Source organism: Eleutherodactylus coqui, chromosome 1 (genome assembly GCF_035609145.1).
Source record: "Eleutherodactylus coqui strain aEleCoq1 chromosome 1, aEleCoq1.hap1, whole genome shotgun sequence".
In the NCBI taxonomy this organism is placed as follows: Eukaryota; Metazoa; Chordata; class Amphibia; order Anura; family Eleutherodactylidae; genus Eleutherodactylus; species Eleutherodactylus coqui.
Genome location: NC_089837.1, coordinates 258,932,397 through 258,949,749, shown reverse-complemented (window position 1 = coordinate 258,949,749; position 17,353 = coordinate 258,932,397).

Genomic DNA, 17,353 nt, shown 5'->3' with positions numbered 1-17,353 from the left:
TCGGCAAGGGATGCATCTTCCTGGAGATTTGCATCAGCTGTTCCTTGATATGGAAACAATAAAATCTAGTGAGTGTCCCTAGGGGCAGAAGATAGGATGCTAGCCGCTCTAGGTAATCTATGTGCATGGTCAATGGTTAGGTCGAGAGGGGTGTACTGTGGTAAGATCGTGCACACTAACTTCTGGATGTAGGGAGTAAGCTCAGATGGAGAAACTGTTTCAGGAATGCCCTTAAATGTCACAGTATTTCTGTGATTCCGGTCTTTTAAATCAATGTGGGAATCCACTAGTGAATTGTGGGCCATAGTAATCTTGTGTTCAGGGTGGTCAGTGCAGTTGCCCAGCGCCTCTATTGAAGCGTTAATGCCTACTAGTGCTGTTGATATGTCTTTCTATATAGAGTTATGCAGCACCAACATGGCTTCCTTCAGTACCACTTCAGTTGCCACTTGGGATGTCTTGCAGTGAAATGTCCTCTATAAATGTGGGTGAGGTAGAGTGTTTGCAAGCTTTCTGCTTCACTGGGCTATTAGAAGAAGATGTTGAGGGTTCTGTGTTTAGTGAGGGTGTAGTGATGGTTGATGCAAGCCCTGCTGGACAGTCAAGCAGAAGCCCTCTCTTGTTTGTTGCAGGAGTAGTGGAGTGAGAGGTGTGTAAGTGGAGTTCAAACTCACGATAATTTGCTAGCAGGCTGGAGCTGTTTTTCCCATTAGGTGAAGGAGGATCCCTCTTCCTCCTTCTGGATCCGGAATGAGAGCCCTCGTGGTTGGCACAGTCTAGGGCTGACTTTCACTTTTGGCATTGTCATTTGCGCCCTGTAAACTAAAACCATACATATTATATATCAAAACGTCCGAAACAAGTAAAGGAACCCGTTCCTGTACTTTATTTAAGCATAAATATACTAAATAAAAAAAAATAACTATAGGGGGCGTGGCCAGCGGGCAAGATGGCCGGACGCAGTTAACCTGAGCTCCCATCAGTCGGGCACAAAATACCCACTTACCAGCAGAAAAACCCTAAGAAAAGTGCCAAGGAGACAGAAGCTGCATTACCTGGGCAGACTCTGCGGACCCAGCAACTTGTGGAAGCGGCGGGATGCAGTAATCAGCTCCGGAGACTGCCTGCTTGGGGACCCTGACTTCGCGATGCCTGGGACCCATCTGCTGCCGGACAGCCCAACGCTGAATTTCCCTGCTGGCTGCCGGAGGGAGAAGCTCAGAGCAGGTCAGAAGAGCGGGGTAGCTAAAGGAGCGGAGCGGAGAAGACACCTGCTGTGCCGACAGCTGAGGAGACAGGAGCGCGGGAGGCAGTGAGTGGGGGAACTGAAGGAGGAGAGGGAGCCCGTGACAGCCAAAGCCTCCACACGGCTATAACTATTAAGAGCAGGAGCAGGGGGAGATCGGGTGAAACAGAGCCATAAACTCCCCTCTGCACAATAGCTGCAAAACATCTGTACTGCAAAGTACAGAATAAGACAGCCACCATTAGCTGTGCCCCACGTGGAGCTGTGGAGGAACGGAAGGAGGAGAGGGAGCCTGCAGCAGACAAACCCTCTGCAAGGCTAAAATCATTGTATAGAGCAGGAGCAGGGGGAGACCAGGAGAGAGAGAGCAGAGTGCTAACGTCTCCCCTCTGCATAACAGTATAACAGCTACATAACATCTGCACTAGAAAGTGCAGAAGGAAACAACCACCATTTGCTGTGCCCCACGCAGAGCAGCCAATTACTCAGTTCACACTCCTCTGCTCTGATCTGTATAAGGCTAAATAAAGCAGCCAACAGCATACTAACCCTGAAGGGTAGGACAGTCCCTGGAGACACTTGCAGCACAGGCAACCCCCCTTATGATTACAAAGCATAACATTGTGCACGGTCTCATCCTTGAAGTCTACCCTATCGCCCCATTTACATCTGAGTGGCTCTGCTTTGTTCGCATTACTAATAATGGACTCTTGCTCTATCTAGTTGTGTAATGCAATAAAAACCACATATATCAGCTTCTCAAATACAAAGACCAGAAAAGTTGTTTCTATAAAACGTGATATGTAAAACCCCTCTCACCCTTTTTCTCTCAGCACAATTGCATCAAGACAGGCTAAATGGGGAAACCCACAAAATCTTTAGGCAACAGCAACGCCAAGGATCTCAAAACACCTAAAAGATCTCAAGCGTTAATGAAAAACTTCGGGATCTCACAAGATATCCCTCCCACTTTTCAACCCAAGCATATGGCATTAGACGAAGATAACCGAAACCACACTGCCTCCCTGCAAGGTTCAGAAAGTGAATCAGAAGACGACTCACTCATGATCTCCAATTCAGATATAAAAAAATACATCAAGGCGCTGCCAACCAAGGAGTGCATTAAAGATTTGTTTAAAGAATTCACCCAAACGGTGAAGGAGGAGATCTCGGACCTAAGGAAAGACGTCAAAGAAGTACACGCCAAAATCAATACCCTTGAAGATTCTTGCACAAAGATAATCAACCACGCAGAAAGGGTTAAAGATATTCTGATTGACAAACATAAAGAAATGTACTTCAAGCGTCTACATATAGATGATCTAGAAAACCGATCGAGACGCAACAATATCCGCATACGCGGTATTCCAGAAAGCATCCCCGACAAAGAGATCTCCACCACTCTCTACCGAATTTTCAACAGCCTCTTGGAAAGGGAAGAGGACGCAGACTTCGGGCTGGAAAGGGCCCACAGAGTCTTCAGGCCCAGATCGGTGAATTCAGACAAACCCCGAGATATCCTTTGCTGCCTCCAGAGCTTCAAACTCAAAGAAGAAATCATCAACAAGGCGAGATCCGCAAAGAAAATAGAATACAACAATAACGAAATCCAAATCTTCCAGGACCTTTCCAAACTTACACTAGACTTGAGGAGGCAATTACAACCACTCACAAGAGAATTGAGAGACAAAAACATCCCCTATAAATGGCTTTTTCCGTTTGGACTAGCAATCTCAAGCCCAAATAGAACCTGGGTTATTAAAACCCCAGAAGACCTCCCCTTGGTTCTCTACAAACTAAACCTCTCTCATATTCAAATTTCGGATTGGACATCAGCGGAGGACTCCTTGGCCCTTCCTGCTCTTCCCAAAATGGAATCTTGGACTCAAGTCACCCCAAACAAGCCCAGGAAGTCGAGGAGAATGGAGCAAGACTCCACCAAGTCCCCTAGAAGAGGCCTCCTACCAGACGCCACCTGACAAGATGGGACTCTTTATTCCGCCTTGCCCCCTTTTCTCCTCTGAGGAAATAAGTATAGACTTTACGTTTTTCTCCCTATTTACACTTGCGTGTTTTACTTCGGTTTTCTCTTAACTTATACGGATTGCGCTGGGAGATCTGACGGGAACAAACCCAACTTGGTCTAGTCAGCTCCTCCCGCCAATCTTTGCTAATGTTAAATCCCATTTGATCCTCTTTGTTTGCGGGCCCCCCCCCCCCCCCACACACACACACAAACCTTGATTGATTGCTTTTGAACCTGAGTGCGAGCGGACAATGTCTAAATACTCGTGCTCAGCTGCAAAACGTTACCAATTGTTTATTTCATTTTCTCATTTTCTTACAATAATGAAACATTGTTGTGTTTACCCCTTTGTTGATTCTCTCACCCTAAGTAGCTCTGCCGATCCTACCACATATCGAACAACACTCATTACAAGACCTAATGGCTAAACTACAAATTTCCACTTTCAATGTCAAAGGTATTAATGTCCCCCATAAGAGATCCTAAATTCTCCACTACCTAGAGAAAAACAAAACTGATATAATTTTCTTCCAAGAAACGCATTTCAAAAAAGGCTACACACCTTTATCCAAAAATAAAGTATTTACTAACACTGACCGGAAGTGACGTCAGACGCCAGGAGCAGCGGCACGAGACGGAGGCACGAGCGGGGGGCTGAAGGGGACAGCGGAGCAGCGCAGCAGCCGATACCGGCGCCGAAGCAGGTGCGGGGGCAGCAAGGAGAGACCGGAGCGCAGCAGCCGGCGCCAAGAGGCCACCAGGAGTCCAGCGCCAGCAGCAGCGGAGGGGACCAGAACGGAGCAGCTGAGACAGGAGGGCAGAGTGAGCGGCCGCCGGGACAGCGGGTGACGTCACCAGGAGGAGTGGAGGAGCTGATAAGTATCTTCTGTGTGTGTTTGTGAGCTAAGTGTGTGTCTTCTGTGTATCTGGTTAGTTGTGTCTTCTGTGTGTGTGTGTGTCTTGGGGTCTAAGTGTTTGTGAGGGGGGGAAGAGCAGCGGCACGAGACGGAGGCACGAGCGGGGGGCTGAAGGGGACAACGGAGCAGCGCAGCAGCCGATACCGGCGCCGAAGCAGGTGCGGGGGCAGCAAGGAGAGACCGGAGCGCAGCAGCCGGCGCCAAGAGGCCACCAGGAGTCCAGCGCCAGCAGCAGCGGAGGGGACCAGAACGGAGCAGCTGAGACAGGAGGGCAGAGTGAGCGGCCGCCGGGACAGCGGGTGACGTCACCAGGAGGAGTGGAGGAGCTGATAAGTATCTTCTGTGTGTGTGTTTGTGAGCTAAGTGTGTGTCTTCTGTGTATCTGGTTAGTTGTGTCTTCTGTGTGTGTGTGTGTCTTGGGGTCTAAGTGTTTGTGAGGGGGGGGAAGAAAAAATAAATAAATTTAAAAAAAAATTTGTGAGAGGTTGCGCATAAGTGTCAGCAGGTAAGAGGTTGCGCGAGAGCGGCAGCGTGTGAGGGGTTGCAGCAGCGTGTGAGGGGTTGCAGCAGCGTGTGAGCGGAGGCAGCAGCGTGTGAGCGGGTGGGCAGTTGCAGCGGCGGGTGAGCGGTTGCAGCGGCGGGTCAGCGGTTGCAGCGGTGGGTCAGCGGTGGGTCAGCGGTTGCAGCGGCGGGTCAGCGGTTGCAGCGGTGGGTCAGCGGTTGCAGCGGCGGGTCAGCGGTTGCAGCAGTTGTAGCAGCGTTTGAGCGGAGTGTGAACAAGTCTATCTTCACTACTTCCACAAGTAAATTGTAGATCCCCATTAGGATGAGCTCCATGCCTGGCAATGTCATCCAGTGTGCTACTTGTGCAATGTATGCAGTCCTTGACCAGCCGATCGAGGGTGCATACTGTTGCGCAAGATGCGTGCACGTCGCAAATTTAGAAGCCCAAATTCTGGATCTAAATGAGCAACTGGCAACACTGAGAGCCATTGACAACATGGAAAGGAGTTTGCTGCTCACTGAGCAGGCACTCGCTGGGGTAGAGGCGGGGCGGATGGCAGCACGGAAGAGCAGGGAGAGCAGGCAGCTAGTTGGGTGACAGATAGAAGGAGGCGTAGAGGGAATAGATCCAGGGAGGCTGGTCCTGAACTGGCACAACCCAACATGTCTGCAACGTTGGCAGATGAGGGCGATGCCATTACAGAGCCAGCACCGCTGCCGCACGACATGCCCTCTGAACGCCAGGGGGATGACTGCTCCAGTGAGACAGGGACGGGGAGTGCAGGGCAGGCTAGACAGGTTCTAGTGGTGGGGGACTCAATTATTAGGGGGACAGAGAGGGCAATCTGCCATAAAGACCGGGATCGTCGAACGGTGTGTTGTCTTCCTGGCGCTCGAGTTCGACACATCGCGGATCGGATTGAGAGATTACTGGGAGGGGCTGGTGAGGATCCAGCGGCCATGGTGCACATTGGCACCAATGAACAAGTTAGAGGTCAATGGAGGGCCCTCAAAAATGATTTCAGGGACTTAGGATCCAAGCTTAGGGCACAGTCCTCCAGGGTAGTTTTCTCGGAAATACTACCTGTACCTAAAGCCACACTAGAAAGGCAGCAGGATCTTAGGGAGGTAAACAAGTGGCTCCGGAGTTGGTGTAAGAAGGAGGGATTTGGGTTCCTGGAGAACTGGGCTGACTTTGCTGTCGGCTACAGGCTCTACCGTAGGGACGGGCTGCATCTTAATGGGGAGGGTGCAGCTGTGCTGAGGGATAAGATGGCTAGAAGGCTGGAGGAGTGTTTAAACTAGGGACTGGGGGGGAGGGTAAAATGAAAAATAGTGGGGTAGCCAGTGTAACTAGCGATCCGGGTCCAAGCAAAGGGAATGGGGGTCGAGCAGGGGGTGGGGTTAGTACAGTTAGAACTGATAGATCAGCCATAAGTACGAATAGCAACAAAACAAATTTAAAAAACAAAAAAAATGATATAAATTGTATGACCACGAATGCAAGAAGTCTGATCGGTAAAGTGGGTGAGCTTGAAGCGAGAATGACTGATGAAAACTATGATATAGTCGGAATTACGGAAACATGGCTTGATGATAAGTGCGATTGGGCGGTGAATTTGCAGGGGTACAATCTCTTCAGAAGAGACCGAAGGAACCAGAAAGGGGGAGGGGTATGCCTGTACGTCAAATCGAACTTGAAGCCGAGGCTACGGGAGGATATAAGGGTAGGAGACAAACAGGTGGAATCTCTGTGGGTAGAAATACAGGGAGGAAAAAAATAACAAAATCCTGATAGGGGTCTTCTATAGACCACCAAAAGCAACAGAAGAAACTGAAAGCTTACTACTAAGGCAGATAGAAGAGGTGTCAAACCGCAACGAAGTAATTATCACGGGGGACTTTAATTATCCAGATATAACATGGGAGAAGGAAACCTGCAAATCTCACAGGGGTGATAAGTTCTTGAGAGTAATTAAAGACAATTACCTGAACTAACTGGTACAGGAACCAACAAGAGGGAGAGCCACTCTGGACCTAGTACTAACCAACAAACCGGAACGTATAAAGGGGGTGCAGGTTAAGGGGCACTTGGGGAACAGTGACCACAATATAATCAACTTCCAGCTGTCAATCAATAGGAAGCCTTATCAAGGAGCGACAAAGAAACTAAACTTTAGTAAAGCAAAATTTGATCAGCTTAGAACTACTATCAGTAACATTAATTGGGACAACATCCTCAAAAATGACGGTGCAGAGGACAAATGGGAAAAGTTTAAAAGGATCCTAATCACCTCATGTGAGCAGTTCATTCCCTTTAAAAATAAAAGAAACTCAACTAAAAGGAAACCAATGTGGCTCAACAGGACGGTAAGAGGGGCAATAAACGAAAAAAAGAAAGCGTTCAAACTACTAAAGCAAGAAGGCAGCGAAGAAGCGCTAAAATCATACAGGGAAAAAAACAAAATATGCAAAGATACGATCAAAACTGCCAAGGAGGAAGCAGAAAGACGGATCGCCAAAGAAAGCAAAAACAACCCGAAGCTATTTTTCAACTATATTAACAGCAAAAGGATTTGCAGGGAGAGCGCTGGCCCTTTAAAAAACAATGCAGGAGAAATCATTGATGATGACGAAGGGAAAGCAAATCTACTAAACAGTTTCTTCTCAAGTGTATTCACAAACGAAAAGGAAATGCCACAGGAGATGCAGGGGAATAAAACGAACCCCTCACAAAATATCTCATACCTAACGCAGGAGGAGGTGCGGAAACGTCTAAAGAAAACTAAAATTGATAAATCGCCGGGCCCAGATGGATTACACCCAAGGATACTAAGGGAACTAAGTGACGAGATAGCTAGGCCGCTATACCTAATATTTCTAGACACTATCAAGACCGGTGTTGTACCATTGGATTGGCGCATTGCCAACGTGGTTCCAATTTACAAAAAAGGGAGCAAAAGTGAGCCTGGTAACTACAGGCCAGTAAGTCTCACTTCAGTAACGGGAAAAATTTTCGAGGGGATTCTGAGAGACGCCATCGATGAGTACCTCAAGGAGAATAAGGGAATAACTCCTCACCAGCATGGATTCATGAAGGGTCGCTCATGTCAGACAAATCTGATCAGTTTCTACAATGAAGTAAGCTCTAAGCTGGACCAGGGAGAATCTATTGATCTTGTATATCTGGACTTCTCTAAAGCCTTTGACACCGTGCCACATAATAGGCTAATATACAAAATGAGGCAGCTCGGACTGGGCGAAAACGTGTGTAAGTGGGTAAAAAATTGGCTCAATGATAGAAAGCAGAGGGTGGTAATAAATGGTTCGTACTCTGATTGGACCACAGTCGCTAGTGGGGTGCCACAGGGTTCAGTATTAGGCCCCACTCTGTTCAACATATTTATCAATGACCTGATAGAGGGGCTGCACAGCAAAATATCAATATTTGCAGATGACACAAAATTATACAATATAATTAATGCAACGGAGGACAACGTGCGGCTACAAACGGACCTGGATAAGCTGGGGGCTTGGGCAGGAAAAAGGCAAATGAAGTTCAATGTTGAAAAATGCAAGACTATGCACATGGGCAGGAGAAACGGATGTCACCAATATTCACTCAATGGGGTACCGCTGGGGAAAAGTGATATGGAAAAGGATCTGGGGGTATTAGTGGATAATAGACTAAACTGGAGTAACCAATGCCAGTCAGCTGCTGCAAAGGCAAATAAAGTCTTGGCGTGCATTAAAAGAGGTATAGGGGCGAAGGACGAGAACATTATCCTTCCATTATATAAGGCACTTGTCAGGCCTCACATGGAATACTGCGTACAATTCTGGTCACCGGTGCTCAGGAAAGATGTCACAGTGCTTGAGGGGGTTCAAAGAAGGGCAACTAAACTAATACATGGAACGACGGGACTGGAATACCCTGAGAGGCTATCCAAATTGGGACTATTTACTCTAGAAAAAAGAAGGTTAAGAGGCGATCAAATAACCATGTATAAGTACATGAGGGGACAATACAGGGATCTCTCCCAGGATCTGTTTACACCCAGGACCATGACTGTAACAAGAGGACATCCGCTACGATTAGAGGAAAGTAGGTTTTATCACCAACATAGAAGGGGATTCTTTACTGTAAGAGCAGTTAGACTGTGGAACTCTCTACCGGAGGAAGTGGTGATGGCAAAATCCATAGAGGAGTTTAAAAGGGGACTAGATGTCTTTCTGGAGAGGAAGGATATTACAGGATATAAATCTTAGGTTAAGTGTCAATCTGGGTATATAGGAAGGTAGGAACTATTAGGGGTTGATCCAGGGAACAATCTGATTGCCATTAGGGAGTCGGGAAGGAGTTTTTTCCCCAAAAGGGCTAATTGGCTTCTGCTCTTGGGGTTTTTTGCCTTCCTCTGGATCAACTCAGTAGGATAGACAGGCTGGACTAGATGGACATTGTCTTCATTCAGCCTTACATACTATGTTACTATGTTACTATGTAAATGGTATAACGCCTCCTCCCCACTTAAACGACACAGAGGAGTGGCAATAGTTCTAAATAAAGATCTACCATTTCAATTCAACAATGTTCAGTCTGACCCAGACGGAAGATATATCTTCCTTAAGGGCACTCTGTACAACAAATCCTACACGCTGGCCAATATATACGCTCCAAACAGCAACCAAGTAAATTTCTTCCTCTCGGTTTTTGACCGTCTGGAAAAATTTAAAGAAGGGCAATTAATTATAGGCGGTGATTTTAATGTTCCACTCCAACCCTCCTTGGACACATCAAATGGAACGTCTTCAATTTCCTACCTTAAACTCAAAAAAATTAAAAAATTACTAACTGACCTTAACTTAGTTGACCCATGGAGAATACACAACCCCTCTACAAAAGATTTTTCTTTCTACTCGCCCGTACACAAGAAATACTCTAGGATAGATTACTTATATATTCCGCATCACTTACTGGGTTCGGTGACCAAGACTGCTTATGATGTAATCCTCTTTTCAGATCATGCCCCTCTTTCGCTCGAACTTTCACTAGCAAAAAAAAAAAGATGCCCACCGAATTGGATACTAAATGATAGCATCCTACATAACAAAGAAGACGTTGCCTCCATTAGGCAAAATATCCAATTATACTTTACTGATAACGCCCAATACTCCTCAAAGCCCGAAATTCTGTGGGAAGCCCACAAGGCAGTGATCCGAGGTCTTCTCATACAAATAGGCTCTAGAAGGAAGAAGAAAAGGGAGAAAGAGAAAAACGACCTCATCGAACAAATCAAAAAACTAGAATTACAACATAAGAAAACAATCTTGCGCCCCCTGGAGAAAGACCTCTTTGAACTACGCTCAAAGCTGAGGCAATTACTTAACCTAAATACCGACAAATATCTATATTACGCCAAATTCAAACACTATGCTTTAGCAGACAAATGCGGGAAAAGACTAGTCTCCTTAATTAAAAAACAAAACTCCAGATCTTTTATCACGAAAATTAAAGATAGGAACGACCAGCTCCATCACACAACAGACGCTATAGCTAGAACCTTTCAATCTTACTACTCAGATCTATATAATATAGATAATCAGGAGATATCATATACGCAGAGAACCGAGCGGATTCAGAGAATCTTAGATTCTATCAATCTCCCACGAGTTTCAGACTCCCAGAAATCGGCACTAAATAACCCAATCTCCATAGAAGAAATAGAGGATGTTATTAAAGACCTCCCCAAAGGCAAAAGCCCAGGCCCAGATGGGTTTAGTTCTTCATATTATTAAACATTCAAAGATAGTTTAACCCCGGCCCTGCTCAATTACTTCAACCATATCAACGCCACAAACGATTTCCCAAAAGAAGCACTCACCGCCAACATCTCCCTAATTCCGAAGGAAGGAAAAGATAACTCCCATTGTAGCAGTTATAGGCCAATTTCATTAATCAACAATGACATCAAACTCTATGCCAAAATCCTAGCGAATAGAATCAAACATCTTCTCCCAAGCCTTATTAACCCAGAACAAGCGGGTTTCACACCCTCTAGAGAAGCTAAAGACTAGAGATGAGCGAGCACCAAAATGCTCGGGTGCTCGTTACTCGGGACGAAATTTTCGCGATGCTCGAGGGTTCGTTTCGAGTAACGAACCCCATTGAAGTCAATGGGTGACCCGAGCATTTTTGTATATCGCCGATGCTCGCTAAGGTTTCCATTTGTGAAAATCTGGGCAATTCAAGAAAGTGATGGGAACGACACAGCAACGGATAGGGCAGGCAAGGGGCTACATGTTGGGCTGCATCTCAAGTTCCCAGGTCCCACTATTAAGCCACAATAGCGACAAGAGCGCCCCCCCCTCCCAACAATTTTTACTTCTGAAAAGCCCTCATTAGCAATGCATACCTTAGCTAAGCACCACACTACCTCCAACAAAGCACATACACTGCCTGCATGACACTCCGCTGCCACTTCTCCTGGGTTACATGCTGCCCCCCCCCCGCACGACCCAGTGTCCACAGCGCAAACCAAAGTGTCCCTGCGCAGCCTTCAGTGGCCCTCATGCCACACCACCCTCATGTCTATTTATAAGTGCGTCTGCCATGAGGAGGAACCGCAGGCACACACTGCAGAGGGTTGGCACGGCTAGGCAGCGACCCTCTTTAAAAGGGGCGGGGCGATAGCCCACAATGCTGTACAGAAGCAATGAGAAATATAATCCTGTGCCACCGCCATCAGGAGCTGCACACGTGGGCATAGCAATGGGGAACATATGTGCCACACACTATTCATTCTGTCAAAGTGTCTGCATGCCCCAGTCAGACCGCGGTTTTTTATAAATAGTCACAGGCAGGTACAACTCCGCAATGGGAATTCCGTGTGCACCCACAGCATGGGTGGCTCCCTGGAACCCACCGGCTGTACATAAACGTATCCCATTGCAGTGCCCTGGACAGGAGACCTAACGTCAGATTAAATGCAGGTGGGCTTCGGCCCACACTGCATGCCCCAACCTGACCGGGGTTTTTAATTCATAGACACAGGCAGGTACAACTCCCTATTGTGAAGTCCCTGTGGACCCACAGCATGGGTGGCTCCCTGGAACCCACCGGCGGTACATAAATATATCCCATTGCAGTACCCATCACAGCTGAGGTAATGTCATGTTTAATGCAGGTGGGCTTCGGCCCACACTGCATGCCCCAGTCAGACTGGGGTTCTTTAGAAGTGGACACATGCAGTTACAACTCCGTGTGGACCGACAGCATGGGTGGCTCCCTGGAACCCACGGACGGTACATAAATATATCCCATTGCAGTGCCCAGCACAGCTGAGGTAATGTCCTGTTTAATGCAGGTGGGCTTCGGCCCACACTGCATGCTTCAGTCAGACTGGGGTTCTTTAGAAGTGGACACATGCAGTTACAACTCCGTGTGGACCGACAGCATGGGTGGGTGCCAGGAAGCCACCGGCGGTACATAAATATATCCCATTGCATTGCCCATCACAGCTGAGGTAATGTCATGTTTAATGCAGGTGGGCTTCGGCCCACACTGCATGCCGCAGTCAGACTGGGGTTCTTTAGAAGTGGACACATGCAGTTACAACTCTGTGTGGACCGACAGCATGGGTGGCTCCCTGGAACCCACCGGCGGTACATAAATATATCCCATTGCATTGCCCATCACAGCTGAGGTAATGTCATGTTAAATGCAGGTGGGCTTCAGCGCACACTGCATGCCCCAGTCAGACTGGGGTTCTTTAGAAGTGGACACATGCAGTTACAACTCCGTGTGGACCGACAGCATGGGTGGGTGCCAGGAAGCCACCGGCGGTACATAAATATATCCCATTGTATTGCCCATCACAGCTGAGGTAATGTCATGTTTAATGCAGGTGGGCTTCGGCCCACACTGCATGCCCCAGTCAGACTGGGGTTCTTTAGAAGTGGACACATGCAGTTACAACTCCGTGTGGACCGACAGCATGGGTGGGTGCCAGGAAGCCACCGGCGGTACATAAATATATCCCATTGCATTGCCCATCACAGCTGAGGTAATGCCATGTTTAATGCAGGTGGGCTTCGGCCCACACTGCATGCCCCAGTCAGACTGGGGTTCTTTAGAAGTGGACACATGCAGTTACAACTCCGTGTGGACCGACAGCATGGGTGGCTCCTTGGAACCCACCGGCGGTACATAAATATATCCCATTGCATTGCCCAGCACAGCTAATGTAACGTCAGCTTTAATGCAGGTGGGCAAAAAATGAATTGGATTACACTGTAGGCAAGGGCCCCAAAAAATTGGTGTACCAACAGTACTAATGTACGTCAGAAAAATTGCCCATGCCCAACCAAGAGGGCAGGTGAAACCCATTAATCGCTTTGGTTAATGTGGCTTAATTTGTAACTAGGCCTGGAGGCAGCCCAGTTAAAATAAAAATTGTTTCAGGTGCAAGTTTCAACGCTTTAATGAGCATTGAAACGTATAAAAATTGTTTACAAAAATTATATGACTGAGCCTTGTGGGCCTAAGAAAAATTGCCCGTTCGGCGTGATTACGTCAGGTTTCAGGAGGAGGAGCAGGAGGAGGAGGATGAATATTATACACAGATTGATGAAGCTAAAAGGTCCACGTTTTTGATGGTGATAGAGAACAATGCTTCCATCCGCGGGTGCAGCCTACGTATTGTTTAGGTATCGCTGCTGTCCGCTGGTGGAGAAGAGAAGTCTGGGGAAATCCAGGCTTTGTTCATCTTGATGAGTGTTAGCCTGTCGGCACTGTCGGTTGACAGGCGGGTACGCTTATCTGTGATGATTCCCCCAGCCGCACTGAACACCCTCTCTGACAAGACGCTAGCCGCAGGACAAGCAAGCACCTCCAGGGCATACAGCGCGAGTTCAGGCCACGTGTCCAGCTTCGACACCCAGTAGTTGTAGGGGGCAGAGGCGTCACGGAGGACGGTCGTGCGATCGGCTACGTACTCCCTCACCATCCTTTTACAGTGCTCCCGCCGACTCAGCCTTGACTGGGGAGCGGTGACACAGTCTTGCTGGGGAGCCAGAAAGCTGTCAAAGGCCTTAGAGAGTGTTCCCCTGCCTGTGCTGTACATGCTGCCTGATCTCTGCGCCTCCCCTGCTACCTGGCCCTCGGAACTGCGCCTTCGGCCACTAGCGCTGTCGGATGTGAATTTTACCATCAGTTTGTCCGCCAGGGTCCTGTGGTATAGCATCACTCTCGAACCCCTTTCCTCTTCGGGTATGAGAGTGGAAAGGTTCTCCTTATAGCTTGGGTCGAGCAGTGTGTACACCCAGTAATCCGTAGTGGCCAGAATGCGTGTAACGCGAGGGTCACGAGAAAGGCATCCTAACATGAAGTTAGCCATGTGTGCCAGGGTACCTGTACGCAACACATGGCTGTCCTCACTAGGAAGATCACTTTCAGAATCCTCCTCCTCCTCCTCCTCAGGCCATACACGCTGAACAGGCAAGAAGCATGGGTACCCTCAGCAGTGGGCCAAGCTGTCTCTTCCCCCTCCTCCTCATCCTCCTCCCCCTCCTCCTCCTCCTCCTCAACGCGCTGAGATATAGACAGGAGGGTGCTCTGACTATCCAGCAACATACTGTCTTCCCCTGCCTCTGTTACCGAGCGCAAAGCGTCTGCCTTTATGCTTTGCAGGGAACTTCTCAAGAGGCATAGCAGAGGAATGGTGACGCTAATGATTGCAGCATCGCCGCTCACCATCTGGGTAGACTCCTCAAAGTTTCCAAGGACCTGGCAGATGTCTGCCAACCAGGCCCACTCTTCTGTAAAGAATTGAGGAGGCTGACTCCCACTGCGCCGCCCATGTTGGAGTTGGTATTCCACTATAGCTCTACGCTGCTCATAGCGCCTGGCCAACATGTGGAGCGTAGAGTTCCACCGTGTGGGCACGTCGCACAGCAGTCGGTGCACTGGCAGATGAAACCGATGTTGCAGGGTGCGCAGGGCGGCAGCGTCCGTGTGGGACTTGCGGAAATGTGCGCAGAGGCGGCGCACCTTTCCGAGCATGTGCGTGAGGCTGCCTAGCTGCAGAGCCACCACCAGGTTACGGCCGTTGTCACACACGACCATGCCCGGTTGGAGGCTCAGCGGCGCAAGCCAGCGGTCGGTCTGCTCTGTCAGACCCTGCAGTAGTTCGTGGGCCGTGTGCCTCTTCTCTCCTAAGCTGAGTAGTTTCAGCACGGCATGCTGACGCTCGCCCACCGCTGTGCTGCCGTGCCGTGCGACACCGACTGCTGGCGACGTGCTGCTGCTGATACATCTTGATTGCGAGACAGAGGTTGCGTAGGAGGAGGCGGGTGGTTTAGTGGAGGAAGCATACACCGCCGCAGATACCACCACCGAGCTGGGGCCCGCAATTCTGGGGGTGGGTAGGACGTGAGCGGTCCCAGGCTCTGACTCTGTCCCAGCCTCCACTAAATTCACCCAATGTGCCGTCAGGGAGATATAGTGGCCCTGCCTGCCTGTGCTTGTCCACGTGTCCGTTGTTAAATGGACCTTGGCAGTAACCGCGTTGGTGAGGGCGCGTACAATGTTGCGGGAGACGTGGTCGTGCAGGGCTGGGACGGCACATCGGGAAAAGTAGTGGCAACTGGGAACTGAGTAGCGCGGGGCCGCCACCGCCATCATACCTTTGAAAGCCTCCGTTTCCACAACCCTATACGGCAGCATCTCCAGGCTGATAAATTTGGCTATGTGCACGTTTAACACTTGAGCGTGCGGGTGCGTGGCGGCGTACTTGCGCTTGCGCTCCAACACTTGCGCTAGCGACGGCTGGACGGTGTGCTGAGAGACATTGGTGGATGGGGCCGAGGTCAGCGGAGTTGAGGGTGTGGGTGCAGGCCAGGAGACGGTAGTGCCTGTGTCCTGAGAGTGGGATTGGATCTCAGTGGCAGGTTGGGGCACAGGGGGAGAGGCAGCGGTGCAAACCGGAGGCGGTGAACGGCCTTCGTCCCACCTTGTGGGGTGCTTGGCCATCATATGTCTGCGCATGCTGGTGGTGGTGAGGCTGGTGGTGGTGGCTCACCGGCTGATCTTGGCGCGACAAAGGTTGCACACCACTGTTCGTCGGTCGTCTGCACTCTCAGTGAAAAACTGCCAGACCTTTGAGCACCTCGGCCTCTGCAGGGTGGCATGGCGCGAGGGGGCGATTTGGGAAACACTTGGTGGATTATTCGATCTGGCCCTGCCTCTACCCCTGGCCACCGCACTGCCTCTTCCAACCTGCCCTGCTGCTGCACTTGCCTCCCCCTCTGAAGACCTGTCCTCAGTAGGCTTAGCAAACCAGGTGGGGTCAGTCACCTCATCGTCCTGCTGCTCTTCCTCCGAATCCTCTGTGCGCTCCTCCCTCGGACTTACTCCAATTACTACTACCTGAGTGATAGACAACTGTGTCTCATCGTCATCGTCCTCCTCACCCACTGAAAGCTCTTGAGACAGTTGCCGGAAGTCCCCAGCCTCATCCGCCGGACCCCGGGAACTTTCCAAAGGTTGGGCATTGGTCACGACAAACTCCTCCAGTGGGAGAGGATTCGGAACCATTACTGCCCATTCTGGGCAGGGGCCCGAGAACAGTTCCTGGGAGTCTGCCTGCTCCTCAGAATGTGTCATTGTAATGGAGTGAGGAGGCTGGGAGGAAGGAGGAGCAGCAGCCAGAGGATTCAGAGTTGCAGCAGTGGACGGCGCAGAATTCTGGGTGGTCGATAGATTGCTGGATGCACTTTCTGCCATCCACGACAGGACCTGCTCACACTGCTCATTTTCTAATAAAGGTCTACCGCGTGGACCCATTAATTGTGAGATGAATGTGGGGACGCCAGAAACGTGCCTCTCTCCTAATCCCGCAGCAGTCGGCTGCGATACACCTGGATCAGGAGCTCGGCCTGTGCCCACACCCTGACTTGGGCCTCCGCGTCCTCGCCCGCGTCCTCTAGGCCTACCCCTACCCCTCAGCATGCTGTATTACCAGTAGTGCAGAAACAGAACGCTGTAATTAAATGTGCCGCTTATTGGCCTGTGGTTGGAGGCTGACTTCGCTTACGGAACGCACAGCAGAGGCAGGAAAGAAGTTTGCGCAAACCTGCTGTAACACTTAGCTGGCTGCGTATGAATTAGGACAACTACCCCCAGCAGAGACGCAGTACAGTCAGGACGGTCACAGGCAGCCCAAATAGATTTTTTTTCCCAAATTTTTTTGGAAAAGCCCACTGCGTATATAGACTGGATATGTCTTTCACTGTCCCTGCCTCACCACCACTACTGGCCGTGGACTATGTAAAATTACTGCAGGACGCAATGCTCTGGACGCAATGCTCTGCACGGCCGATATACAAAAAAAAAATAAAAAAGTGCAACACTGCAAAAAGCAACCTCAACAGTACTGCACACGGTCAGATGTGGCCCTAAGAAGGACCGTTGTGGTTCTTGAAGCCTAAAATCACTCCTAACGCTCTCCCTATAGCAGCTCCGGCATCAGCAGCACTTTCCCTGATCTCTGTCAGAATGCATCTGTGGCGAGCCGTGGGAGGGGCCGATTTATATATTTGGGTGACACCTGATCTCGCTAGCCACTCACTGCAGGGGGGTGGTATAGGGCTTGAACGTCGCAG